This window comes from Diabrotica undecimpunctata, chromosome 8 (genome assembly GCF_040954645.1).
Source record: "Diabrotica undecimpunctata isolate CICGRU chromosome 8, icDiaUnde3, whole genome shotgun sequence".
Taxonomy (NCBI): Eukaryota; Metazoa; Arthropoda; class Insecta; order Coleoptera; family Chrysomelidae; genus Diabrotica; species Diabrotica undecimpunctata.
In genome coordinates, this window is record NC_092810.1 from 87,594,434 (window position 1) to 87,622,335 (window position 27,902).

Below are 27,902 nucleotides of genomic sequence, written 5' to 3' on the forward strand. Positions count from 1 at the left end.
GTTTTTTTCTGAGTTAAAAAATAACAAAATATTTAATTACTGTGTACTAACTGAAGTTAAAATGAAAAGTGTCGGACGGGACAGAAAATTAAACGAATTATTGAAATACAGAAAAAAACAAAATACGTCATCTGAAAGGTTATAAAAAACACATCTTAAAAAAAAGAAGTTTGTACAACACATAGAACCCGGGGTAATTTTTTTTAATTCACAGCGCAATTGTTTATAACATTAAGAGCTGAAATTTGAGTAGTTTGTCAATGAAGTTTCAGTGTTTCATTTAAAATTTAATTCTTCTTCTTGATGTGAATATCCGTTACGAATGTTGGCGATCATCATGGCAATCTTTATCTTATCTGCAGCAGTGCGGAAAAGCTGCACAGATGTTGTATTGAAAGGAGAGCATATCTGGATTCATTTCGCATAATATGTCCGAAGAACTGTAACTTTCGAGATTTGATGGTGGTCAGTACCTCTCGGTTCTTATTCATGCTTCAGAAGACCTCCTCATTTGTGACTCGTTCAGTCCACGGGATCTTAAGCATTCTCCGATATAACCACATCTCAAATGCTTCCAGTTTTCTGCACATATCTTCGTTCAAGGTCCACGATTCAACACCATGAAAAAGGAAAGAGAGGACGTAGCATCGCAGCATTCTTACTTTTGTATCAAGAGACAGGTTATGACTCTTGAAGAAGGCCCCCATCCGATTGAAGGTGGATCTAGCTTTTCTGATGCGTGCCCTAATCTCCTGGTTGTTGGTCCATTCTTCATTTATTATGGTGCCGAGGTAGTTGTAGTGCGTCACTCTTTCTACAGGGGATTGGTTGACGTAGAGTTGACCTTCTGTTATCCTTTTTTTGCCAATTATCATAAGCTTTGTCTTCTTAACGTTTATATTGAGTCCATATTGTTGACTGATTTTGTTCATAAGAACTTGTAGGTCTTCTAAGTTGTCCGCAAATACTATGGTGTCTACTATGCTTAAAATTTAATAAAATAAGTTTAATATACGCCTCATTAACATTGTGGAAACTTCTTAAAGTTAGAAAACCAAAAGAAAGGTCGCGGAGGTCGTATGGTGGTGGAAATGTCTTTCAAGCTCATGAAAACTGAAAACGAAACTTCAAAACGGAGCGCGATTGAAAAACTGCAATATCCCGGGCCGGGTTCTTTTTTTTATTACTTGAGGTAGCTCGTCTAAATACTAAGTTCTAACATATTTTCAGCCCTATAAAACCACCACCAACCCCTAAAAATTTAGTGTTTTATCATTTTGAAGTAAATACTTCATATCGCTCGGTATGATTTTTTTTGCACGGGCCCGAAATAATATTAACCGTGACCCGAAATATCGAGACGCCTACCGTAACCTTATGGTATATTATGGTAATACACATATTGACGATTAACAAACGTCATTTTATTTTTTTTTATAAATTTTTTATAACACCTCGAGAACGACTTGATCAATTGTGATTTTGAAATATTTATATTAAATAAAATAAACAAATGTGGTGGGAATTTGTTTAAAGCTCATGAAAACTGAAAACGAATTCGAAACGTCGATTCAAATCGAATTTATACGTTATATAGAATCCGAGATATTGCACTTTTTCAAGCGGGCTCCGTTCTGAAGTTCCGTTTTCAGGGTTTTCAGGTTTCATGAACTTTTCACCTCCATTTATTTAATTTAATTTAATATAACTATTTCAAAATCAAAATTAGCCAAATCAATCCAGCCGTTCTCGAGCTGTTATAAAAACTTTATAAAATCATAAAATGACGTTTGTTAAACGTCATTTTATTTTGTAATAAGTGTATATGTATGCATATTATTTATATTACTGTATACTTTTTATAAGAAGTGTATAACAGTCCATCTAATTTACAAACCGTTGCACGTCATCGGCGTCATAGCCCGTGACGTCACATGATACCAACACGAAATATTTAGGCGGTAGGTGTGATTCTTTATTAGAATCACTTTGCCGAGTACACTGGCATTACAGCCACTAGACATATTTTATTATATACGCGTAGAACTAATATTTAAAAATTTCTATTAATGTTAACTTTAAGAAATAGACAACAATATGTTTCATTTAATTTGTATAAATGCATTATAAAGCGTTTTTATGAAGAACATTTGTTCGGAACACACTGTAACTGTAATCGAACGAAGGTGAAATTTTGGCATAAATTGGTAACACTTATTTGACAGTTGCGGTGTTGACACTTTTTGTACTTTATTATTTTAAATTTTAAAGTGAATACCTCTTGTTTTATATTTTTACCTATTTAATAAAATATGTTCTTTTTAGAACAAAATTAGTGTGTTTTATTTCAAAAATGTCGCGTAAGAATTTAAATAGTCGTTGTAAAGAGTATAATAATAATTATGTGACCTATTTGATTTAAAATGGATTCAGGATTTTTTTATACTTTGGCAACTATGTCAACTTCGATCTCTGACGTAGATAATGACGTGCAACGGTTTGTAAATTAGATGGACTGTATGTATGCATTATGTATATTACTGTATACCGCAAACTTACTGCAAGCATCTCAATATTTCACGTCAAAGTTAATATTATTTCGGTCCCATGCAAAAACATCATTCCGAGCGATAAGAAGTATTCACTTTAAAATGGTAAAACTCTACATTTTTGGTGAGAATATGTTAGAATTTATTATTTAAACGGGCTACCCCAAATAAAAAATAAGGTTCTGCGTTACGCAGAACCCGAGATATTGCAATTTTCACCCGCGCTCCATGTTGAAGTTCCGTTTTCAGTTTTCATTAGCTTGAAACAAATTCCCACAACCATGTGGCCTCGGCGACCTTTCTTTTGGTTGACTAACTTTAACCAGTTTTCGCAATGTTAATTAGGCATATATTAAACTCAATTAAATTTTAAATGAAGAACTGAAACTTCATTGACAAGCTGCCAAAATTTCAGCTACAGATGGTAATCAGATGATTTTTGTAAATATAAAAACGGCGCAGATAATTAAATTGTTTATAAGACGAAAAATGGTATCTCATTCTGCATCAATTATTTATAAGTCCACAATTAAAAATTAATATACTTTTTTAAATACATGAAAATTTGATCTTATGAAGAAAATCAGACTAAAAAAGTGTAGAAGAAGCACCTGTACAGCCATTTGAAAACGACCTTTTTTTCTCTAAAATGGGATAAACAAATGGAATTGTTTAAAAACTACTGGACTGATCGGGCCCACATTTCGCAAATATGGTAACTACATAAAAACTTACATTGTGAAAAATGTTTTAAATGATTTTATTGCTTGTTTTAATAATTATAAACAATTGAAAAAATGTTTACTTTGAGATTTAATTTGCATTAACTTTCTGTTAATAAACATTTTTTAATTTTAAAAATCCCATTTTAACGAAGAAAGTCGTCTGTTGAAAATTTTCATCTTTAATGCGTAGTTTATTCACAACATTGAAATGAATAAAAAAAAGTAGTTTTTTAAATGTTAAAAAAAAACCATGACGCTGAAAAATTTTGTGATTCACGAGATGGTAAGAACTTCTCCCAGATATTCCAGTTGAAAAATAGCGCCCAGTAATTTTTCGACTTTTTAAGTGCTTTATCGGCTTCGTTTCCTGGGGTACACGATAAAACCCCCAAAGAATGGTGGACGGCGCACAATATGTGTGTATCAATTCCACAATGTTTATAAATTTATGAATATACAGAACAGCACATTATTACTTACAACAAAAATTTTAACAATAGTCCAGTCGTCAGAGATTTGCCCTCTAAAAATCATAGGAACAAGCTGATTTTCAATTTTGTCTCAATCAAAGCTGAGACAGTCAATTTTTTGACCCTAAAAAGATGCAAAGTTTGCCACTCCTATCTCCGGGTCTCCTCTAAACTTCCCTCCCCTTCCTTATGGGAGAAAACGGGAAAATATCGATTTACCAAGAATCTGTACGCCTTAGAAAAAAATGTTTTAAACAAGAAATGTAACTGAGATAATTTTTAACAAAAATGTTTATTAGCACTTTTTGTAGCACTATGTAGAATGAACCGTTCTAGCAAAAACGCTTGAATTTTTTGATTTTAAATGTCTGTTAAACTCTAAATCGAAATTTATTGCTGGTAAAGAATCGTAAAAATGACAAAACTCGCGCAACGTTTATTTATTTAACAGCTTTATAGAAACTGACTTCATTTGCGGCAAAATGCAAGAATTGCATACGAAAGCTACACTATTCACCTTTAAAACGCATTTCGATTTTTGTTGATAGGACACTTTGATCAAAAGATATAGAATTATAACGGTCGAGTTGAAACAATTTTTACTTAAAAAATGATTTCACGTGCGCCGAATTGAACTGACTTGCAAAATCGCCGATTGCTTCAAGAAATGATTCTAAGAGCGGTTCATTCTACAGAAAAAGTTCTAATATTTTTTTTTTTCAAAATTATCTTAGCTACAATTTCTTGTTTGAAACATTTTTTTCTACGGCGTACAGATTCTTGGTAAACCGATGTTTTCCATTTTTCGTCCTCTACGATGCGAGGTTTTAAGGGGAAGTCCAAGGATGGAAGCGGCAAACTTTTTTTGTATATTTTTTAAGGTCCCAAAATTGACATTCTCGGCAAAATTCAGCTTGTTCGTATGATTTTTAGAGGTTCAGTGGCATTTTCGACTCTAACGGCTGGAGTGCAAATAAAATGAATATTCTTAGTTCCCTAGAAGACTAATAAAGGGCAAATAACTAAAAAATCAATTAAAATTTCAATTTAAAACATAAAAAAACACACAAAAACAGGTCAAAAAATGCTGTTCAACCAATTTACATTGTTGTCGCTGAGTATATTAGTTTTTGTTGTTCTCGTTTATGTATCACCTACTTATTGTTTACATTCCAAAAGTATGAGACAAAAGATTACAAAAATTTTAAAACAGCTGGTATTTATTTGACACAAACTGTATGCAGTGAAATAGTTTTCTGTGAGTTTAAATTAGAGACGACAAAGAATATACATTTTCATTATGGCTAGTTAGGGAGATAAATTGCTCAGTCAACAAGAAGTGAGCGAATTAAATAATAACCAATAACCAGTAAACAGGATTAATCAAACAACTTAAGTTGAATAATCAGGAAATTTGACACAAGTACGAGCGACAGAGATTTGCCTAGATCAGGGAGGCCAAGGAGAATGAGCGAAAATGATCGTCATAATTTGATGTGGAGTGTTGTTGAAAATCTTCATGCCTTGGTTAACTCTTTTTCTTCCCCCTCCTCCTTAGCTTTTCCCTTTTCAGGAGTCGCTGTTCCTTACTCTTCTTCGCCACAAATTTTTATTCGAGTGTTCTTCATTTAAACCTAAGTCCTCTGTCACATAGTTCTTCCATCTTCTCCTCGGTTTTCCACTTCTTCTTTTTCACTCAACTTCTAACAGCTCTATCAGTCGTGCTACATAGTTTTTATTTTCACGTCTGACGTGCCAAACCATCGCAGTCTTTGTTTTTGATCCCGGCTCTTTCTCTAATCACAAAGTCCTGGTCTTGTCCCTTCTAATCTTACCCAACATTCACCGTAACATTTTCATTTCAGCTCCTTCATCTTCTTTTCCTGAATCCTCTTTATAGGCCACACTTCACCGCTGTACACCAACTCAGACCTCATCACACTCTTGTATATCTTTGCTTTCAGCCCTTCATCGATTTGTCGATTACAGGGTACCCCGCTCATTCGCTTCCAGTTAAACCAACCACCCTGTATCCTGTCTAATTTCTCCAGGCTCCTACATAATGGAAAATGGGACAATATATCGAGAAATGCCTCGGTTCACTCTATAGGTAACAATGTTGAATAACCAAACCAACAAATCCAGTTTGCATTGCTGATCTCCCAAAAAGGAAATTTGGTATCCCTTCAAAGTCAATATCATGCAATAACTTGGGAAAATGACACCGACGGACGACTGGAGTTTTGTGAAACGATTACAAATTTCCTTAGAACAGATTCCAGTGTAAAAAACTGTATCATGTCTGCTGAAGAAGCAACATTTTGTTTAAATGGAACCGTTAAGAAATAAAATACCTACATGCTTTTGGTGTCAGGAAAATCCACATTGGTCAAGGTCATATACCAAGTGCCACAAAAAGTTAATGTTTAGGCTGGGATTGTTGGAAATTGGATTATGGACCCATCTTTTTTCAATGACAATTTGAATGCAAATGTCTACTTAGACTTTTACGTTTTGACTTTATCCCAGATTTAGCAGTCACGTTTTTCTATGAAATTGATCCGAACGTATCATCTAATAACATCTGGGTTTAACAAGACAGTGCCCCGCATCATTTTAGAGATGATATCGTCACGAAATATTTCCAAATCGATGGATAGGTAGAAGCGGGTTTATTGACTGACCACCTCATTCTCCGGATTTACCCTCCTTATACTTTTGGTTGTAAGGTTATTTAAAAAATAAAGTCTATGTAAATACGTCAGACAACATTGAAGAGCTGAAACAACGCATTAGACAATAAATTTTAATCATAACTCATAACATCATTTTCATGTCATTTGAACATCGAATTTTCCACTGTTAAATCGTTATGGTACTCATTTTAAAACTTTGATTTAATAATATGTGTTTTCTTCTTCTTATTTCAATTGTTGGCTAGTGTATTTGCTATTTTTTTCCTGCTAGTGTATTATAAAAGTCTTTTTCGAATATTTCATAACATAATTAAGAGAAGGATAGCTAAATTGTACACTAATTCCTATACCATTGAATTTGTCTCTGAAACGACTATTCATTTCTTTAATTAAATACACTGTTTCTCATTTTAAAAAAGTCGATGACGTCATAACCTTTTTTTAACGTTTTTTGTTTACACTATATACTTATCGTGGCTATAGAAAATATATATATGTATATATATATATATATATATATATATATATATATATATATATATATATATATATATATATATATATATGATCAAATTCATTTATTGATGTAATTTTCCCAGTAGCCTAACACACGTCAAAATAAAAGCAGAACAACAGTTCTATTAAAAAATTTTAAATTCTAATTACATAAAAACACATATCAGATTGTAGTTTAAAATTGAAATTTAAGATATTCCTCACTACTATAAAATACATTTTGTATTAAAATTTCCTTAAGTTTATTTTTAAACTGAGTTTTGGGAAGATCGTTTACGTTATCAGGCAATTTGATATAAAATTTAATTGCCCAATACCCTGATCCAGTTTGACACCTCTTTAGCCTCCAGTAGGCTGGAACAAGATCACATATGTGTCTAGTGTTATGATCGTGCACCTCTTCATGGGTCCCGAAGTGCCCCCGCTTCTCTTAACAAACATAAGGTTTCTCATATATATAAAAGGAGGGCACAATAAGAATTCCCAGAGTCTCATAGGCCAATCTGCAATCGTCCCTAAACCCAAAGCCTGCAAGAACTCTTATAGCCTTGCGTTGCAAACCAAAGACCAAGATTGCATATGTCAGATTATAGTGAAAATGGCATAAGCTGTTCGTAGACCTTGTGTGAAATGCCCGATGCTAGATTTCTGAGCACATATAAGTTCTTTGATAGATTTTTGTTCAGATAGTCAATATGTGACCCCATTGAAGCTTGGGGTCTAGGTGTAGTCCAAGGAACTTCACATTTGTTACATTTGCATTTTCAGCCTGGGTGTCCCTAAAGAGCAAAAACAGTCATGTTGGTCTTTGCTTCATTAAGCAGGAGCCTGTTAACACAGAACCACTCTTTAGTATCTGACAGTGCAGACCTGGAACCACTAAAGCTATGGTTTGTTAGAACAGTGAGCCACGCATAACTCACAGTCAGCCGAACGCCGCGCACGTTCGTCAAAATCAAGGAAGTGGTTCTCTATGAGAAGGGTTTGTTAGGTTCTGCTGAGCTGCGCGCACTGCAGACCGATAGCCGTGTACGTCGACGGTGTGCGCTGGAATCAACTGCGATTTGATTTGGACGCAAACGTTCAGCTGAGCTCCCAGCGTACACATCCATACCGAAATTACAATTGTATTTTTATATAGGTATTATTATTGTAATAATTAAGTGATGTCTACTAAATTTTCTCCCGAGGAAGATGAAAGTGGATCTAGTACAAATCCCTGGAAAGTCTAAAATATTCTCGAAATTTTTCCTCGTTTTGAAACAATCTTTCTTCGACTGTTAATTTAAAAGCACCTTCTGTATTAAGACATGAAAAAATTTCGTTTACATTTTTATTTCTTTTATTTAAATTTAACGTTATCAACTCTTCTCCTTCCTCCTCTTCTTGACGTAATAAAATGATTGCGTTAAGTTTGCGAGAATTCATTTTTTAAATGTACAACCTCCGAGAGAATAAATGCGAAACTAATTTCTAAACTTGTTTTCAGAGCGACAGAATATTTATGCGAATTAACCGACTCGCCCAAAACTGCCGTGAGTCGAGTAGAACAGATTCTACTGTACATGTATGCTGTGCGCTGCGCACTGTTCTAACAAACCGTAGCTTAAGGGAGTCCTCAAGTGTGTCAGCTGAGGAGACTGGTGTCATCAGCAAAGACTGGGTATGTAGCATTTAATTCAATGCTTGTAAGGTCATTAATATATATTAGAAATAGTATGGGTATAACGACAGAGCCCTGAGGAACCCCAATATTAACAACACTCTCCCTTGACAGCACCTCAATCACCCTCAGATTGTACCCTGTTCTCGAGGTATGATTGGATCAACTTGACACTCTGTGGACAAAAGTTGTACCTCTGTAGTTTTTTCAGGAGTATCCTATGGTCCATACAATCAAATGCCTTACTCAATTCACAAAACACAACAGTGTTGAATTGCAGTCTATGAAAGGATTTATTCCAAGATGTGGGACACTAGGTCAAGAATGCCAAGAGTTGTGCTCCTTTCCTTCCTGAAACCAAACTGTGATCCTGAAAAATAATTGTTACTTTCGAAAAAGCTTGTGATTTGCAAAGCCATGACCTTTTTTATTATTTTAGAGACGACTGGGAGCAATGCGACAGCCCTATAGTTCTCAGGGACATCAATTTCCCCTTTTTTAAATATGGGTGTTAAAATAGCCCTTTTTAGAACTGAGGGAAATGTATTTTTAAAGCATTGATTTATTAAGTGTGTAAGAGGGCTTATGATAATATTTTTTATCATCTTAATAATGCTAAAATTTAAACTATATATATATATATATATATATATATATATATATATATATATATATATATATATATATATATATATATAGTTCACAATAGTATATAAAATCACAATTTTTTTTTTGTTTTTTAAGCTGTCTATGATTTCCCGGGTCTGATTCAATGATACTTCAGAAAAGGAAAAGCTCTTTGAGGGATTTACATTGATGTTCTTCAAAAAATCCATATGTAATTCAGTGGGCAGTTTCAGAAAAATGATTATTAAACTCATCTGGACTGGAGTGACGTTATGAGCCTGACATAGAGCCCCAGGTATTCCTCGTTGTCTATTTAATACATATATATATATATATATATATATATATATATATATATATATATATATATATATATATATGTGTGTGTGTGTGTGAAAAAGCTTACGACAATGGACATTATGAGATCAAGTTGTATAAACAATTAATTGAAACTAGGTACAGTTTACAAATTAACAAACTTAGCACAGCAAAAGAACATGTGGTAATTGTACATGTTGAGAACGTTAGAACTAGAATCTAATATACCTCGTTATAAGCAAAACCTCGTAATAACCGTGTTCGTTATAGAGGGAGTATACTGTATATATATATATATATATATATATATATATATATATATATATATATATATATATATATATATATATAGATTTTAAAAGCGCTTATGAAAGTGTAGACAGAAGGGCACTTTATAATGCCATGGCAGAACTAGATATTCCGTCGCATCTAATAACATTGGTAAAGACAACTCTCTAGAAAGTTGAGTGCAAAGTCAAGGTACAAAACAGAGTGTCAAGGTCTTTTCAAACACATAGATGACATTGACATAGTAACACGGACAAAAAGAGACCTGATACAGGCTTTTGAAACATTACAAAAAACCGCGAAGACAGTGGGACTGCAGGTCAACGTATCCAAAACAAAATACATGAAGGTCACGAACAGCACACAAATAGCGGCACCAAAAGATCTGATGACAGAAGCGCACACATTCGAAGGGGTCTCGGAGTTTATATATCTTGGAACACAACTAAATAACAGCAACCTAGTAAGGGTAGAAATTAAGAGAAGAATATACCTGCCGAACAGAGCTTACTTTGTACTAAAGCAGCTCTTAACATCACACATAATTAGCAGAAAACCCAAGATACTAATACATGAAACTCTTATTAAACCTGTCCTGACATACGCGTCAGAGACATGGACTATGGTAAAAAGCGACGAAGAACTGTTAGGCCGCTTTGAAAGAAAAATACTTACGCACATATACGGAGAAATACAAGAAAGCAGGATATGGCGCAGGCGCTACAATTTTGAATTGTATCAATGCTATGAAAAATGCAACATCGTCCTGTCTAATAAAATTGATAGACTAAGGTGGCTAGGACACCTTGAAAGAATGGACACTGTAGACCCCCAAAGACAGATATTATATCAAGAGCCAGTAAGAACCAGGAAGAGAGGCAGGCCAAGATCTAGATTTAAAACTCAAGTTGAAGATGACTCAAAGAATCTCGGGGTCAGAAATTGGAAAGCCAGGGCGAAAGATAGAGGGGAATGGAGACTAATTCTTGAACAGACCCACAGGCTCTACAACCCACACAGGGTTGTAGAGCCAAAGATGATGATGATATAATATATATATATATATATATATATATATATATATATATATATATATATATATATATATATATATATATATATATATATATATATATATATATATAGCGCCATCTTATAGAAACTACATATTTTGCCTTATTGCAATATTCACTTCTTCCAAATACTCTTTTAAATCGTTTGCCAAGAACTGCAAATAATTATCAACATTTAAATTGTTGGGAAGAAATACTGGGCCTATTAGATTGTTATCCACAATTGCTGCCCAAAAATTAAGTTTGAAAGTCCTTTGGTGATGAGTCGTTTTTTTTGGCGTGAGGATTTTCGTCGGCCCAAATGTGCTCGTTATGATGATTTGTTATTCCATTTCTACTGAAGGTAGCCTCGTCGGTACACAAAATATTTCTAATAAAATTAACATTTCGAGCGTTTTTCATTAACAACAAATTGCAAAATCCAATCCTTTTAGGGATAATCTTCAACCAATAACTCTTGAACCGTTGTTAAGTGATAGGGTTTAAGCAGCTGATCCTTCAAACCCTTACGTGAGGAACATTTAGTTGAGCAGCTATTACCCTTGTACTTGTTCCAGGGACTTCTTCAATGATTTCTAAAATGTCTATCAGGTGTATTTCGATTGGGATATTTTACTGCATAGCGCCTTGCGGCTGCTGCACTATTTCCTTGACATTCACCTACGATATTCCCGATAGTTTATTGAAATCATAATTTAATCTGATCCAACTTACCCAAAGTTAAATGCATATCTGCCATTTCCTGAAATGTGTAGGCCATTGTAATATTAAAATTTTTAATATTAATCTTATTCCCACAATAAATGATAGCTTCAAATTATTGACTATTATTGATGGAACTGTTTGTAATTATTGTTGAAACTAATTGTAATTTTATGGCCAACTAGGAAAAAACTAGTTTTAACACAAAATTCATTTGATTTGAATGTACTCAAAAGTTTGGGGATATATATATATATATATATATATATATATATATATATATATATATATATATATATATATATATATATTTATATATATATATATATATATATATATATATATATATATATATATAATGTACAGTATCGGAAAGAATTTAAGGTAGGTAAGCACTTTGAATGGTAGGAAGTGAGAAAAGCTTATTTAAAAGGATATAGTAGTAGGCATGGCCAGCAAACCAAATCGTTTCATATTCGAATATGAATCGCCTTATTCAAAATTTAGAGCATCAGTCAGAAAATGAACTGATGTGCATTATTCAAAATTTAGAGTACCGCAATATTGAATAGGTTGGTGAGAATGACATAGACATTCCAAAATCAGATGAAAGTGAGCAGACACAAACATTCTGCAGCAAACATCTCATCAACAAAATATAATCATGGATTTGGGTCTCATGGACTAAATACTATCAATTATAATTAATATGTATACCACAAATTTAAAAAAACTTTGTTTTGTTCATAATATTGTTTTTTTTTTTTATTTAACATCCAATGTTTATTGCAATCTGTCTCATTATAAACAATAAGCAATATGTATAATATATGTACAATAACATAGTGGGAAGCTGCCCAGTGGCGAGCACCCAGGTAAAAGATAACATAAATATAATCTATGATATATCAGCTAATTTGAACTTAACAAACAGAGTTTAATACAGGTAAACATCACTGACACACATATGAGAATTACAAGGCAAAAACACAAATTAAGGAAAGATTTACAAAACACCTGAATAGAAACTTGTTATTTCACTGCACCATGACACTATGTTCTATTTTTCCTGATTTACTAGAGGTCCAAAGGGTCTGGTCGTTTTAATCTTCTTACGTGTGAAATGTTGAGCAGATCCGTGGCCAGCGGATTTGGATGGCAGGATAGTCTGTTCTTGTATACAGAGTTTACAGCAGATATTGCTTCGCAAACTGTTTGTAGCTGTAAATCGTGATGTAATCTGTGGTTCGTGATATACCAAGGGGCATTACAGATCTGGCGCAGTACTTTCGATTGGAAACGTTGAAGTTTTTGTATGTTGGTATTACTTGCTGTACCCCAGATTTGTGCTGCATATTGCCATACCGGTTTTAAAATACATTTATATATCAGAAGTTTGTTCTCCAGGCTAAGATTTGATTTTCGACTCATGTACCAATACATTTTCCTGTAGATTAAGCTGAGTTGAAGGCGTTTCTTCCAGATGTGGATGCCCCAATTAAGTTTGCTATCCAAATGGATTCCTAAGTATTTAACGACGTTATTAACTGGTAGTGGAGTGTTGTTTATAGAAACTGGTGGCGCGACACCTTTTTTTAAAGTAAACGTTATTTGTGTTGATTTTAAACTGTTAACTTGGACTCGCCACAGCTTAAGCCAGCTCTCTAGTTTAAGTAGGTGATTTTGTAATACCTGGGCTGCTTCAGTTGCTGTAGAATTTGAAGCCATGATAACTGTGTCATCGGCATATGTAGCGATTGTTGTATTGGTCGTCGTTGGGAGATCTGATGTGAATATTAAGTAGAGGGTGGGTCCTAGTATGCTTCCTTGTGGAACTCCGGAACAAATTGGAAACAGGTTAGTGATTTCCCCACCTCTTTTGACTTGAAAGAATCGATCTGTCAGGTAGGATCTTAAAAGTGAACTTATGGGATGAGGAAATATAGATTTAATTTTGGAGATAAGACCTACATGCCAAACTTTGTCGAATGCTTGAGAGACATCCAGAAATGCAGCAGTACAGTAATTTTTTTGTTCAAGCGAATTTCTGATAGTCTTTACCACCCTATGAATTTGTTCGATAGTACCATGTTGTTTCCTAAACCCAAACTGATAATTCGGTAAAACATTACTGTCATATAAAATAAGCTCCAGTCTTCTCAGAAAAAGCCGTTCAAATACTTTAGATATAATAGGCAACAAGCTAATAGGACGGTATGAAGATACTTCCGTGTGATCCTTATTAGGTTTTGGAATCAGAACAATTTGAGCAACTTTCCATTGGAGTGGAAAATAACCTGTTTTTAATATTGAATTAAATATATAAGTAATTAAACTTACGCCTTCGTTGGGTAGATTTTTTAGTACTAAACTAGATATTAAGTCATATCCAGGTGACTTTTTAATTTCCAGATTATCAATTATTTCTTTGATTTCAGATTTCTTAACAGGTTTAATAGGTGGAGCCATTTGATATGGTGCATTTACGACTTCATGGATAGCTTGTTCTTCTTCAACTGAGACTTCCCTCTGATGCGGTTGAAATACCTCGCATAGATGATTTGCAAAAGTATATGCTTTATCTATGTCAGTTTTAGCCCAAGTGCCATTTTGTTTCCTGATTGGCATATTCATTTGTTCGTTGTGTTTAAGTTTTTTTGTTAGTTTCCACAGCGAATAGTTTGTATCATCTGCAGGTGAGAGGTTCTTTAAATATTTGTTGATTCCACTGTCTTTATGTTGGATCAGTTTTCTTTTGAGTAGTCTGCAAGCTCTATTCAGATTTGTTTTATCTTCTGGATGCCTAGTGAGCTGCCATATCTTTCGCAGTTTTCTTTTTTCCAATATGAGTGTATTTATGTGTGCAGGATAGGACTCGGAATTGTGTTTGTAATAAATTTCTGGGGTGGACGTCCAAGCAGCTTGCTGAATAACTGTAGTTAAGTGAGCAACTGCGTTTTCTATGTCACTATCACTTTTAAGAGGCAAGTTTAGATTGATGGATGTTTTTATTTCTTCTCTATATCTGTTCCAGTTTGTTCTTTTATTAGAGAGTGTTAAATATTTAGAACAGTTATGAATTTGGCTTTGTAGATCTATGAAGAAAGGGGAATGATCTGATGAGAGGTCAAATGAAGGAGAAATTTGGAGGTAGGTATGTGATATTCCTTTTACTATAGCAAAATATATATATATATATATATATATATATATATATATATATATATATATATATATAATGTACAGTATCGGAAAGAATTTAAGGTAGGTAAGCACTTTGAATGGTAGGAAGTGAGAAAAGCTTATTTAAAAGGATATAGTAGTAGGCATGGCCAGCAAACCAAATCGTTTCATATTCGAATATGAATCGCCTTATTCAAAATTTAGAGCATCAGTCAGAAAATGAACTGATGTGCATTATTCAAAATTTAGAGTACCGCAATATTGAATAGGTTGGTGAGAATGACATAGACATTCCAAAATCAGATGAAAGTGAGCAGACACAAACATTCTGCAGCAAACATCTCATCAACAAAATATAATCATGGATTTGGGTCTCATGGACTAAATACTATCAATTATAATTAATATGTATACCACAAATTTAAAAAAAACTTTGTTTTGTTCATAATATTATGTAAGATTATAATACTTGTAGCATAGTCTATGTTGAATACAGTGTTAATAAAGTTTATGAACAATAAAAAAACAGAACACAATAAAAGAAATGCATATAATAATGTTTACTTAACATTGGGGGTGGTAAGAGCTTTACTTTGGGAGGTAAAAAGTTGTAATAAATCTTCTTATGTAATAATTGAACGGCCCCTTAGCAACTGAGATAGCCTACCCTACAGACAAGGTAAGTAATCATACAAAATATGTTTAAAGATACTTTGATGTTTCAGGTACCTATAAATGTGAAGAAAATTGCAGATTTTGGTAGAAGCCACTGAGTCAAGATAGGTTGACATCTGTCTGACAGTATCTGAGTAATATCTGGAGTTCCTCAAGGTGGCCACACTTCTTTTTAATATCTTCATTAACGACATCACTTCTTGTTTCCTAAATAGCAAATGTCTAATGTTAGCAGATTATTTGAAATTTTGTAAAGTTATAGATAGCTTAAAAGATAAGGCCATGTTGCAAGATGACTTAGAACAACTACAAAATTGGTGCAATCAGAACAAACTCCACTCAAATGTAAAAAAATATTGTTTTATAAGTTTTTCTCATAAAGTGAATAGAATCGAAACAAGCTAGAGTATTAATAATCAGCCACTGAATTATGTTTCTTCTATTCGGCATTTAGGTATTATCTTCAATGAGAAGCTTACTTTTTGTCACCACATTATTTCTCAACACTATTTCAATAAAGGCACCTAAACTTCTTAGTTTTGTTACTAGGAATTGCAAGTATTTCTCCATTGATTCAACAAGATTATAGTATATTTAAAGAATAAGCTGGAGTAAATTCTCAGAAAAAAAACTAAATTGTTAAGCATATTTTAGTACGTGTGCTTTTCGTACAACGTCAATATTTTAGCTTATTTTACATTGGGTTTGACTATTTAGATAGAAATTTTTCCATGTCACATGGACTATCGTAAAATTTAAATACCTGCTATTGTTAGAACTGTGTAGTCTAAGGTTTTTTCAGCTGGTCATAGACATACTTTAAGGGTATTACATTATTTGTTTTGGTTTGTTAGATATTTAAACCATTTTCAAAGCATATTATATTTATATAAATCTGTTTATTTTAGTAACGTTATTTATGGTTATTTTTGTCCTTATGATAATGAACCATTAAATAACAAGAAATAAAGAAACTCTTAAAATACATAGGTATTTAGTTAATGGTTTTTTGATAGTTTAGATAGAAAAAGTCGATTAGCGAAAGATGGTTTCTGATAAATGTGAACGCTATCTTAAATAATATAAATTTCGATTTTGTTTGGACAACCAATGATTAATAAAATGGTTAATGGTCTTTAAATAGTCATTCATTAATATCAGAAAATTTTTGTTTAGTCGATTATAACCGAGTGAAGAGATCTGACACAATTGTTTTTTGCAAGAGTGAATAGTGAGTTTATAGAATATTGAATTAACGTGTGATTATACACCAGTTAAAAAATTAAAGTTGAATCATTTATCACTTAACGAAAAGAGTGTTATCCTTAATGTCTACAATTATTTTAAGCAACACAATCCTTCCAATACTGTTGATAGTATAGTTGAAATTCCGTCTAAAGTAATGGGATATTCAAAATCAACTGTATATAACATTTTAAAAGAGGAAAAATCAGCTGGTATAACGCCACCCAAACCGAGACCAGGAAGACCAAAATTGTCGAAGTGAATGTGGATGAATTTTTCAAAAATGCAATTCCTAGAAAGGTCCACTCATTTTTTTTTAACAAACAAATACCAACTTTAGATAAAGTTTTACAAGCCATTACCGACGATCCCGATTTACCCACAATAAGTAGAGATAAACTCAGTTCGCTATTCCCAGTCCTAACTGTCTAGTGAATTTAGTGATTATTTTTTTGCGAAGTTAGTTACTTTTTGACAGACTAAAAGTGGCTGGAAATTACTATACAACCAAGCACACGTACTCATAGCCAATATTAATAGTAAACAAACTAAATATTAAATAAAATACAACTTTGCGAATTACCGACAATCAATATTTATTTATCTGCACCATATAATAAATAGTTATGTTAAATTATAACAACTAAAATATATTTTTTAAATATATACTACCCAAAATTTGATGGGTTTAGTATACACTTCCACTATTTAGAATAATTCTTCTTTTTTTAAAGAAAGAAGTCTGCAATAGTAGGATACTTAAGCTATTAATACTGAGAAGTAGGAATTGTTGTGTTGTAGGTTTCCGACAATGAATCTGTCAAAATATGCCCGAGCTAAGCGAATGGAGTATAAACTTTGGAAAGTTTTGCATGAGTTAAACTTTAAGTATGAAAAAGTGGGCAGACAGACAAACGGTGCAGACAGGTCAATTAAGGTCAATAAGTTTGCAGAATTGATATCAGTTTTATGACTTCGGATAATGCATGAGTTGTTTGTACCTTATTTTTCTTGGAATATGGCTATTCTATTTTTCAAAAACCTTTCACTAGTGTACAGTTGTTCGAAGAGTAAACATGTGCAATTTTTAAATTAAAAACTATGGCTGAGAAATTTGCTAGATCTGTTCAAATTGTTACTGTAATTGGTAATGGAATGAGTCAAAGAGAAGTGGCCAGACAGCTTGGAGTCAGTCTTTGTATGGTCCAAAAAATTTACCAACGATTCGTAGAGACTGGATCTCACGAACGACGACCAGTTCCGTTCTTTACAACGCACTTGCTCATTGGTGGACTTTAAGCCCTTCTACCGTGAGAAAAAGGTTGAGGGAATTTGGTCTAAGGGCATTTGGTCTAAGCGCTTGCTGTCCAGCAACAGGACCTTTGTTAACAGCAACACATCGACAACGCCGACTGCAGTTTGCTAGAGACCACGAGCATTGGACGATAGAAGATTGGAAAAATGTTTTGTTTAGTGATGAGTACTGTATGGTTCTTTATGGCTCAGATGGTCGCATCGAAACATACAGAAGACGTGAGGAACGATATGCTGCTTGTGTTCGACGAGTACGTGTTGCTTTTAGAGGAGGTTCTGTAATGTTTTGGGTAGGCATTTCATTCGAGGGCCGTACTGATCTCGTATTTATTAATAGTGGAGCGTTGAATGCACACCAATACATTACGGAAATTCTAGACGAGCATGTAATGCCTTTTGCTGGGTTTGTCGGCGAAAACTTTATTTTTATGCAATACAACGCGCGGTCACACGTAGTCATGGTACACACATAGGATGGTAACGCGATATCTGGAAACTGTTGGTGTGCCAAAAATGAACTGGCCGGCTCAAAGTCCAGATTTGAACCCGATTGAACATGTTTGGGACCAACTCAAACGAAGGGTAAGAAACAGAATACCTAATAAATCGTGAGCAGCTTCGGTTGGCGCCCATGGAAGAATGAGAAGCTTTTTCTCAAAACAACATACAGAATTTGATCAATTCAATGCCAAATCAAATGAGGAGTGTAATTCACAATAGAGGTGGTAATACACAGTATTAATAATCACGACTTAATTGTAATTTTATAAAGAAAACAGAAAAAATGTACAATGTTATTTTTTTTTATTTTTCAATAAAATCATTATTTTGGAAGAAGTTATTTTTTGACATTTGTTATTTAAAAAATGATTGAATACTGCTTTAGAACATATTCTTAAATATTACACAAAAATCTAATGACAATTACTTTGTGGTATGATTCGTAAAAATTAAAAAATGGCAAAAATTTTAGGTGGCCTCTTTTTTGTGACGCGCAGTGTATTATAAGTCATTTCAAGTTTTGAATCCTAACTATGAATATTGTAATTTGTAATAATAATAATATCGTAATATTTGCACCTAAGGTAAATAGTATTTTCAAAGGAAAAAATTAACAGAATTTTAAAATCTTGTCTTTGTTCGTAATTTAGGTTTCAGAAAATTAATATTTTGGCATTTAACTGTATTTTGAAATAATCCAGTCAATTAAGATACACTGAAATAATCAAAATCGGAAAATGTATGTAAGGACATTGTCATCATGTTATTGGTTTTGGGCACTTCAGGAGGTCATTGTGTCTGGTTGTAACATTTAGGCATCTTCTTGTGCCCCTTCAGAATGTGTTTTCTGTTATGTTATATCACTGTGTTGCATATGCCACTGGTGGACATTATTGTCTTGGTGGTGTTGGGTCTGTGGTCCTGTTAACACGTTGCCTGTCATCTCGGTCTATGTGACAGAGAAAAAAATTGCTCTGCACGCCAGCGAGGTCTATTTGACAGAGAATTTTATTGTAACTGTGATGCCGTGCCGGTGACTATGGCGCGAACGGAAAGTATTACAAAATCCTCTACGGCAGGCAACATGTTAAAGTGGGATCAAAAGAGAAAGTGCTTGGAGAAGGTTCTTTTGAGAACTTATGTTTTTTTTTTTGTTTATTAGATGTTACTGATACTAATGTTAGAATGAAAAGATAAAACAATACAAGATTTCTGTTATCACAATTGTTATCTCACTGACAGGCATATAAGAGTGGCAGCAAGCATTGGAAAAACAAAACACTCAGATGGTCAGATGGAGTACCGCAGGTATTATGTCCAACATTAGAAATATACTAAGGTAGATCTGTGCCTGCAATTTCATATTTAGATGACTATCAATAATAATAGATGTCATAAATGAAGATATTTATTATTTATGATTGCCCTGTAAGTGATTGTGGATATGCTCCCCACTCACCTCCTAGTGAAAAGAAGAGCAATTCTACATAGTAATGGCAACAGTTACCTACCATAGGAGAGCACTGAAATCAGTACTCAAATGCTTGAAGAATTTCAATCTGAATGGGAGGGAGAGGGGAGAGAAAATGCACAATAGACAAAAATGATAATACCTAATGCTAAAAACTTGGTATAAATGTAGGTTCAAAAGAATAAATTATTTCTTTGCACAGTTCCTGACCAGAAATGGTTTTTTTAGGTCTTACACTTGTAGAATAAAAAAAATGAATGAACATTTCAATTTCCACTCTGAAAATCATTTTGAAAATGTAGTTTGAGGCTGCAAAAAAAAATGTCAATAAAATATATAATTTTAATTACAATTTTTGTGTGCTATTTCAAGATAAAATATAGTAGTCAACAATAGTCACAAGAAAATAATTTCAGATCTATACTCAGTGCATGCTTTCCATTTGACTAAAACATCTAAAAAACAATTTGTTGTTCTCAATTTTCATGGTGAAGGGGATCTTGAGATTTAGAGAATTAAGCAAATTTAAAAAACTTGTAAGGATTTTCCCTCTTGGCTCCAGATAAAGTGTATCAAATGTTTGACGACAAAAAATAATTACTAGCTCAACAGACTTCCTACTTTCATGTACAATGGCGAAAAAAACTTACAGAAATAATATAATAAAGACAACAAAGTAAACAAAAGTGTAACAAGTAAACAAAAATGATGATGTCTTCATAGAATATGATGTGGAGCATCGCATTTTTAAATGTAATATCTTCACACATAAACATGAAAGGCTGATAAAAGCTAGGTCAGCTCACACCAAATAATATACTGAATACAGAATAATTCAATTGTGTGCTCAACTTACTAATCAGAATCATTAGTGAGACTAGTCAAAATTTTTCTTTTTTAATCTGTGCTTTATCAGTTATACATATTTAGTATTTTACTCTTGTAGTAGTTATATGTGTCCTTTTATTTAATGTTATTTCTTTCTATTTTATTAATACTTTTTAAGTCATACTGAAAACAATACTTTGTTATATGGAACTATACAGTTTTATACCTCAATAGGCTCTTAAAATTCATGGATTTGGTGGGTGTCTTGTGTGAAGTTGTGTTCTGCAACAGCTGACCTTTGGCAGTTACCAAAGCGAAGTTCAACTTCTCTCAAGTAAGTATACAATACATTCCATAATTCCAATGTATAATGAACCACAACTACAAAGAATATGATAAAGTTGTAGAGTGGATAACAATTCTTGTTGATCTTTCACTGATACTATGACTCCATTGTATCATTTTCATTTGTTTCAAGATGGACTTACATCACATTCTAGTAAAATTTCATTCTCATAAAATTCTCAATTCACTTGGCAGCATTTTAATGTGTGTAAGAAAGTTTTACGAAGTTCTTATTGTTAGCGGATATTGTGACTGATTCTTTTTGGTCATGTAGCTTGATGTTTCTTGCATTATATCTACACTGACACATTTTTTAGATATTACAATACAATTCTTACAACATTGAATATACTATATTTTCTGGGAATAATCCATGATATTATATACTTTATTCACATTTCAATTTCCACTCTGAAAATCATTTTGAAAATGTAGTTTGAGGCTGCAAAAAAAATGTCAATAAAATATATAATTTTAATTACAATTTTTGTGGGCTATTTCAAGATAAAATATAGTAGTCAACAATAGACACAAGAAAATAATTTCAGATCTATACTCAGTGCAAGCTTTCCATTTGACTAAAACATCTAAAAAACAATTTGTTGTTCTCAATTTTCATGGTGAAGGGGATCTTGAGATATAGAGAATTAAGCAAATTTAAAAAACTTGTAAGGATTTTCCCTCTTGGCTCCAGATAAAGTGTATCAAATGTTTGACCACAAAAAATAATTACTAGCTCAACAGACTTCCTACTTTCATGTACAATGGCGAAAAAAACTTACAAAAATAATATAATAAAGACAACAAAGTAAACAAAAGTGTAACAAGTAAACAACATTATGAGCAAGAGTGGTGAAACTTTGCATATCCTTTAACAAATATCACTGGAAATTCATCAAGAAACGGGAAATAATGGATTATAGGAATCATAATGTGATGTCTGCTTGTCAATATTTGATTGATATATATAAAAAATCGGTCCTTCTAAATTTTTATATTGACATTAAAGAGGGCAGCTGTCATAAGAGAACTACGGAACTACTTAAAAATCAAGCTGTCATGAATTTATTTTAACCTGAAAACTGAAGGCAACAGCAACTTTTTTTGTATTTGGTATTCTTTTAAAACATAATTATAATAAAAACACATCAAAAAACATAACAATTCTTAAGAATAATTTTTTTATTTCATATTTCTTAACTACAAATATAAGGTCACAATTTTAGAATCTAGGTCCCATTTATACATTTTTTCTTAAGACAACAAAATATTCTTAATTGTGCAGAAATAAGGTGTGTCACATGCACTTGCAATGGGATAAAAGACAGATAATATACTATTTCATTCATTCTTCTATGTATTTATTTTGTCTCTCCATCTTACAATAGAAATTTGTTTATCCTACATCGCATGCATTTACCTACCGATGTTTAGTGGAAAAATTGTTTTAATGTCGAAAGTCAAAACCGTCTTCCTACATCTGAGAGGATTAAAACCAAAGGGGAAAAGCTATACGCTTATGCCTACTAAAAAACCATGAGCTGTACAACTTTTCACCCCTGGGTCCAATCACCGATGAGCGAACAGCGGCGAGACAAAGACAGACACACAGAAATCGAAACGAATTAATTAAAAAAAGAATTATCATAATATCCGCAGCTCAGCAGCAGTACCAACAAACAACTAGCTAATTAAAATCAATATATGCGACCTAAAAATATAATGTACGTTCACGAAATGCGAAATCATACCTAAATCGAGGTATAACAACAACCTCCATGCCTGTATTGGTTAATTGCAAGATGCACAGCAATTATAAAAATTGATTAGTAGTAGTCCAAATCGAGGCTATGTATTGAAGAGAGAGAAAAAAATGTCAAAAAAAGCATTTTAACACTTTTAATATTCGTTATTATTTTTTACAGCGTGAGACCATGATTGATAAGAAATCTGTACGACTGACGGGTGAGTTATCAATCTAGCCGGCATAGAGAACAATGAACCTTCCGAAGTTACGATACGACCGCCATTTAGAGATGTCCACCGCTTGGGTTCTGAATTAGCGACATTGCGGTGTCTATCAAAGCAAAGGTCAACAGTGTGACCATTGTTTTAGCCAAAATAAATGCTTTTAAAAAAATGCATGCTCACCTGAGGTCTTTTTCGGTTTCTTTTATTCTCAATTACAATTTAGAACACACATACAGGCAGTTACACTAGCCATAATGAGTAAAAAGAGACTACTTAATTGGTTAGAATAATACGATTCGGAATTTAGTTGTCGAAACACAACCAATCAGGTGATATCTTGTGAAGAAATGTTGATTTTCGAAGAACCAATAGCGATTTAGAATCGACATTATTCACCCAAAACATCCCGATTTTTTAGCAATATGTTTTTTAACACCCATTACCAATCTTACATTACCAAAAAGCACATGCTGCGATCTGAAAATCACGTTGCAACGGAAAACAACTTACCATGAACACCGTTGATATTGTGTGTATCAGTCAGGCACTGCTGCAAATCCAAAATCAGATTTTCACTTTTACACTGTTTCCACACTTTCCCGAACTATTTAATGGCAGTAGTTCTACTTGATTCGACTTTAGGTAACTTATTTTTACGTCTAAGACTGATTATATACATCAAACTAATTAGATTTTGTGTACAAACTGCTCACAGATATAAGACTCCATTTTATCATTACGCTTGTGATGTTGATTGATTGACTGGCGCGCCCTCTTTCGTGTGTCATTACCCGCGAACATTTAAATATCGGATCGCCCATTGTTCCAGATAAGTCTATCGATATTTCGGAAGTGGATTATTAAGTTTTATCATTATATTTTGTGTAATACTTCAATTTGCGTTGTATTTTTTTAAATTGATAATCAACCAATACTGTAGTTATTGGTAATATTATTTGTACATTAGTATTTGTACTAGGGAGTTCAACAGTTGGAGTGGCGTGCGGTGTTCGTTTCGAAAGGGCTATAAAATAGATAATAGTACAGATTGACAATTTCACTAATCCGCCACTACTAAAAACCAGGGGGTGTCGGATTATTGAAATCTTCGGATTACTGGATTCTATACAAAAATTCATAATAAATAATATAAAGAGATATATAAAGAGAGCAAGTATAACGAACGTATGCAATTTGATCGGTGAGCGAAAGAACAGTACATCTCCAAAACTGCCATTTTCAGAAAATTAAAAAACAGCATTTAAACAACAAACTATTTTTTTGATATTTTCATACATTCTGAAGTGGTAGCTTTTCTGCTTATTTACTAAATAGCCAAATAAAATGTAAGGTTCAGAAAAAAGATATTTGCAAAAATGTAACGTGTACATATACACGTTACGTCTTTTACTCAATTACACAATTCTGAAACTACATATATTGGTTTTGTTTAGAAATATTTATTAACAATAAGAATGAGCTTTAAATAAAGTTATCCTCGTTTTTCTTAACAACCTTCTAAGAGGTAATATGGTAGAGGAAAGTCGCCTAATATGGGATAGGGGATAGCCGCTGTTTTCATGAAAATTGAAGTTTTTTAGACAAGGTAGGTTATTTTAACTAAAAAGTAAACCATTTTACGAAACAGTTAAATTAAAACAAACGATTTTTGTATATATTTTATTAGTTTTTTTAATCGATTTTTATTAACGAATTTTTAAGGAACGGTGAGACAACACAGCAGATGGAACAGTGAAACGCGTCTCACTGTTCCTTTACTGTCTCACTATTCCGTTATAGTTGTATACGCCAGGTCATTTGCAAAATAATTTCTCTTACAAAAAGAAGATGCCAAAAAAATAAAACAGATCGGAAAATAGGAAGATTCTCTGAAGATCTGATGAGACAGGCTGTTGAATTAGTACAAGGTGGCACCTCCATACGGCAAGCAGCACGAATAAAAGGACTATCTTTCCAAACAGTCCACAGATATGTTAAAAAAAATCAACAAGATGAGAATGTCCGTTTATGTCCTTATTACAAAGTAAAACAAATTTGTACTATCGAACAGGAGAACGACTTGTGCGAATATATAATTAAATGTTCTAAAATGTTTTATGGCCTATCAAGAGAAGATACCCGAAAACTGTCATATGAAGCCGCAGCCTACAATAACATAGTGGCTCCAGCAAACTCTCATACTTTAAAAATCGCTTCACTTGCCTGGATGAAAGGATTTCAGAAACGTCATTCCAATAATTTATCCCTCCGGGCCCCAGAAGTTGTAGTCTTGCAAGGGCAATCGGTTTCAATAAATTTAATGTTGAAATGTTTTTCAGTAAACTTGAAACCGCTTTACAGCGTTTCCCAGTGTTTGGAGATGGTAGTCGCATCTTTAATTTAAATGAGACAGGAACCGTTACCACAACAACAGGTTAGTAAAACCACAAGTGGCGAACGTGGAACGATCGTTACAACATGCTGTATTGTTGGAGCATCTGGAGTAGCTATTCCTCCTGCTCTGGTATTCCCAAGAGTACACTTTAAAGATTTTATGATAAATGGGTCACCCCTTGGAACTTTAGGACTAGCTTTGTAGCATTTTATTTTGAAGTCCCCTCGTATATGTGTTAATTGAAATCCCCTTATATATGCATTATAATAACGAAGAATTTTTTTCAATGTTTCTGAGTTCGTATCCTTCAATTTAAAACCAATCCATCTTTCGTTTCTTTTTAGGTCGCCGCCGTCGATAATAAATCGTTTTATTGTTTATTTATGTCACAGGCGCAAATTCTTCAATATTTCTTTGTTCAAACCGCCCGATATTGCGTTTTCACATTAATCTACGTCTTAATTTTCGTTGTGTTTTGTTTATTTTAGCGTTTTACTTATTCTAGTTTATGTGAGCAATTTTTAAAGATAATTTCGTCACTTTCGTTGGAGCCGCGGTGAAGAGCGGTGATTTCTAGCGTCATGTCCAAATTCACGTTGAATTTGTAGTTTTCTGTTTTTGTCCCTGTTCAGGGAAAATTCTACCTGTTCCGGTTGTTTAAGAGGCAGAGTCATAAGTTTTGTGATCAGTGCCGGCTTCGGCCTCAAATGGTCGATCCAATTTGCAGTGTGAGATCCAGTCCCTTTTGTTCGTGTGTTCGTGTCCAGGATTCAACTCCAGTTTCCAACCTCAGGAACTTGCTTTCGTGTTATTATGAAATCCAGGTAACATTTTTTTGTGTAAATTTAAAGTAAAGCAGACATTTTTTTAAATAAACGTAATTGCTTTCATATAAAGAAAAAAATTTGTAATAATTAATAAGTAGTAAATTTTATGGTTTGATTTTTAGCTGTCATTTTCTTTGTTCAGTTTTGTTTTAAATTTAATGTTAATTTATGACAGCTTGTTTTAGCATTTTTGATTTGTTTTGATTTCTTTAAAAGAAAGGTTAGCTTACATTTAAATTTTGTAAGTTTTTGTAGTATCTCCAACTCCTGGAAATTGTAAACAGATGACACATGTAAGTTTTTTTTTGTATTTTTGTATTTTGCAGCTGTTATTATATTTTTGTATTGTGTTTTTTGAGCATTCTTGTGTTCTCTATGTTTTGTAACTGTGTGGTGACACAAAAATAAATGTTAAATTTTGTTTCTTAACATTTGTTTATTTTTTTTAACTAACCCTTTTTTTGAGTTTCTATTTGAAAAAGATATGTTTTTTTAGGTTTAATAATTATATCTCCAGTTACAACTAGCTGGTTGGAATAGGTATAATTAGGCACCTCAAGTGGCGCCCTATATTAAATTTCTTGAGGTGTTTCCGGTTTATTTTCATTCTGTTTGTCCCAAGAGATGTACGACCCTTTATTTCAATTTTCTGGTAGTTACCCCAATCCGACACCCTGTCTTTTACTTATCCACGACCCCAGCTCTCCAACTAACCCCTGAGTGCCCGTTCGCATCAGTATCGATTATTTTGCTTGCCCTTCTCCACCTCCAGTAGTTTCTTCCCCCAATTTTCTACCCCTTGTATTAAGACCCTGGACTTTTATGAGGGGACGACTTATTGCAAAAAATATGGTTCTGTTTTAAAAAAACTAAACTATTTTTATAAACTATGCAAAATTTTGTATAGCATAGTATTACAATACTTTAAAAACTCACCTTTGAGTCTCCTTAAATACTCAAATGCAGCATAACCAAAAAACTTTCCTTACCACACAAAAGTTTAGAAAAATAAGAGATCAAGTTTACGCATAAAGAGAGAATGGTTACCTTCTGGCAACGTGGTGGTTAGTAAACAATGCATATGATAGATGTCGGAATCAGTGTTTGCGCGAAAGCGAACTACTCTATATTATGCACTATCCCCATATTAGGCGACTTTCCTCTAATAGAAACCTGAACCCTTTCTAAACATACATTGGAGAATTTTCTTAATGTCTGCTATATTTGCATCATTTATTGACATGTTCTGTAAATGCTTTGTCGGTAGGAAATTGAGGGTTAAAATTTGGCTTTACCAACTTAAATGTATGGTAAATAACTTTTTATCCAAGAGCACGTGTGTTTGGGAAAGTATGTACTTACTATTTCCTTCTTATTTTTACATTTAATATTTTTCTGTTACGGTACTGTAATGTAAACTAATTCAATGCTGTATCCTAACGACTTTAGTAAAATATATTGTTTCCTGTTATTTCGTAAAATTGCTAAACTGGCTGTCTCATGTATTATGTTTTAAGTAC

At 33.1% G+C, this 27,902-nt stretch overlaps 1 protein-coding gene across 11 annotated transcripts in view; it reads right to left on the reverse strand.

The window, feature by feature from the left end:
• The window catches only part of kis (chromodomain helicase DNA binding protein kismet), a 175,354-nt gene extending 151,430 nt beyond the window's left edge, over positions 1–23,924 (reverse strand). For 10 of the 11 annotated variants that reach the window (XM_072540564.1, XM_072540558.1, XM_072540563.1 and 7 more), the window contains exon 1: positions 23,671–23,924. The gene's annotated coding sequence lies outside the window, so the exon portion shown is untranslated. Of the gene's footprint in view, positions 1–23,340; positions 23,490–23,670 lie in introns of those variants that run through there. The other variant, XM_072540555.1, reaches the window with a different exon arrangement.
• Positions 23,925–27,902: the final 3,978 nt, after the last annotated feature.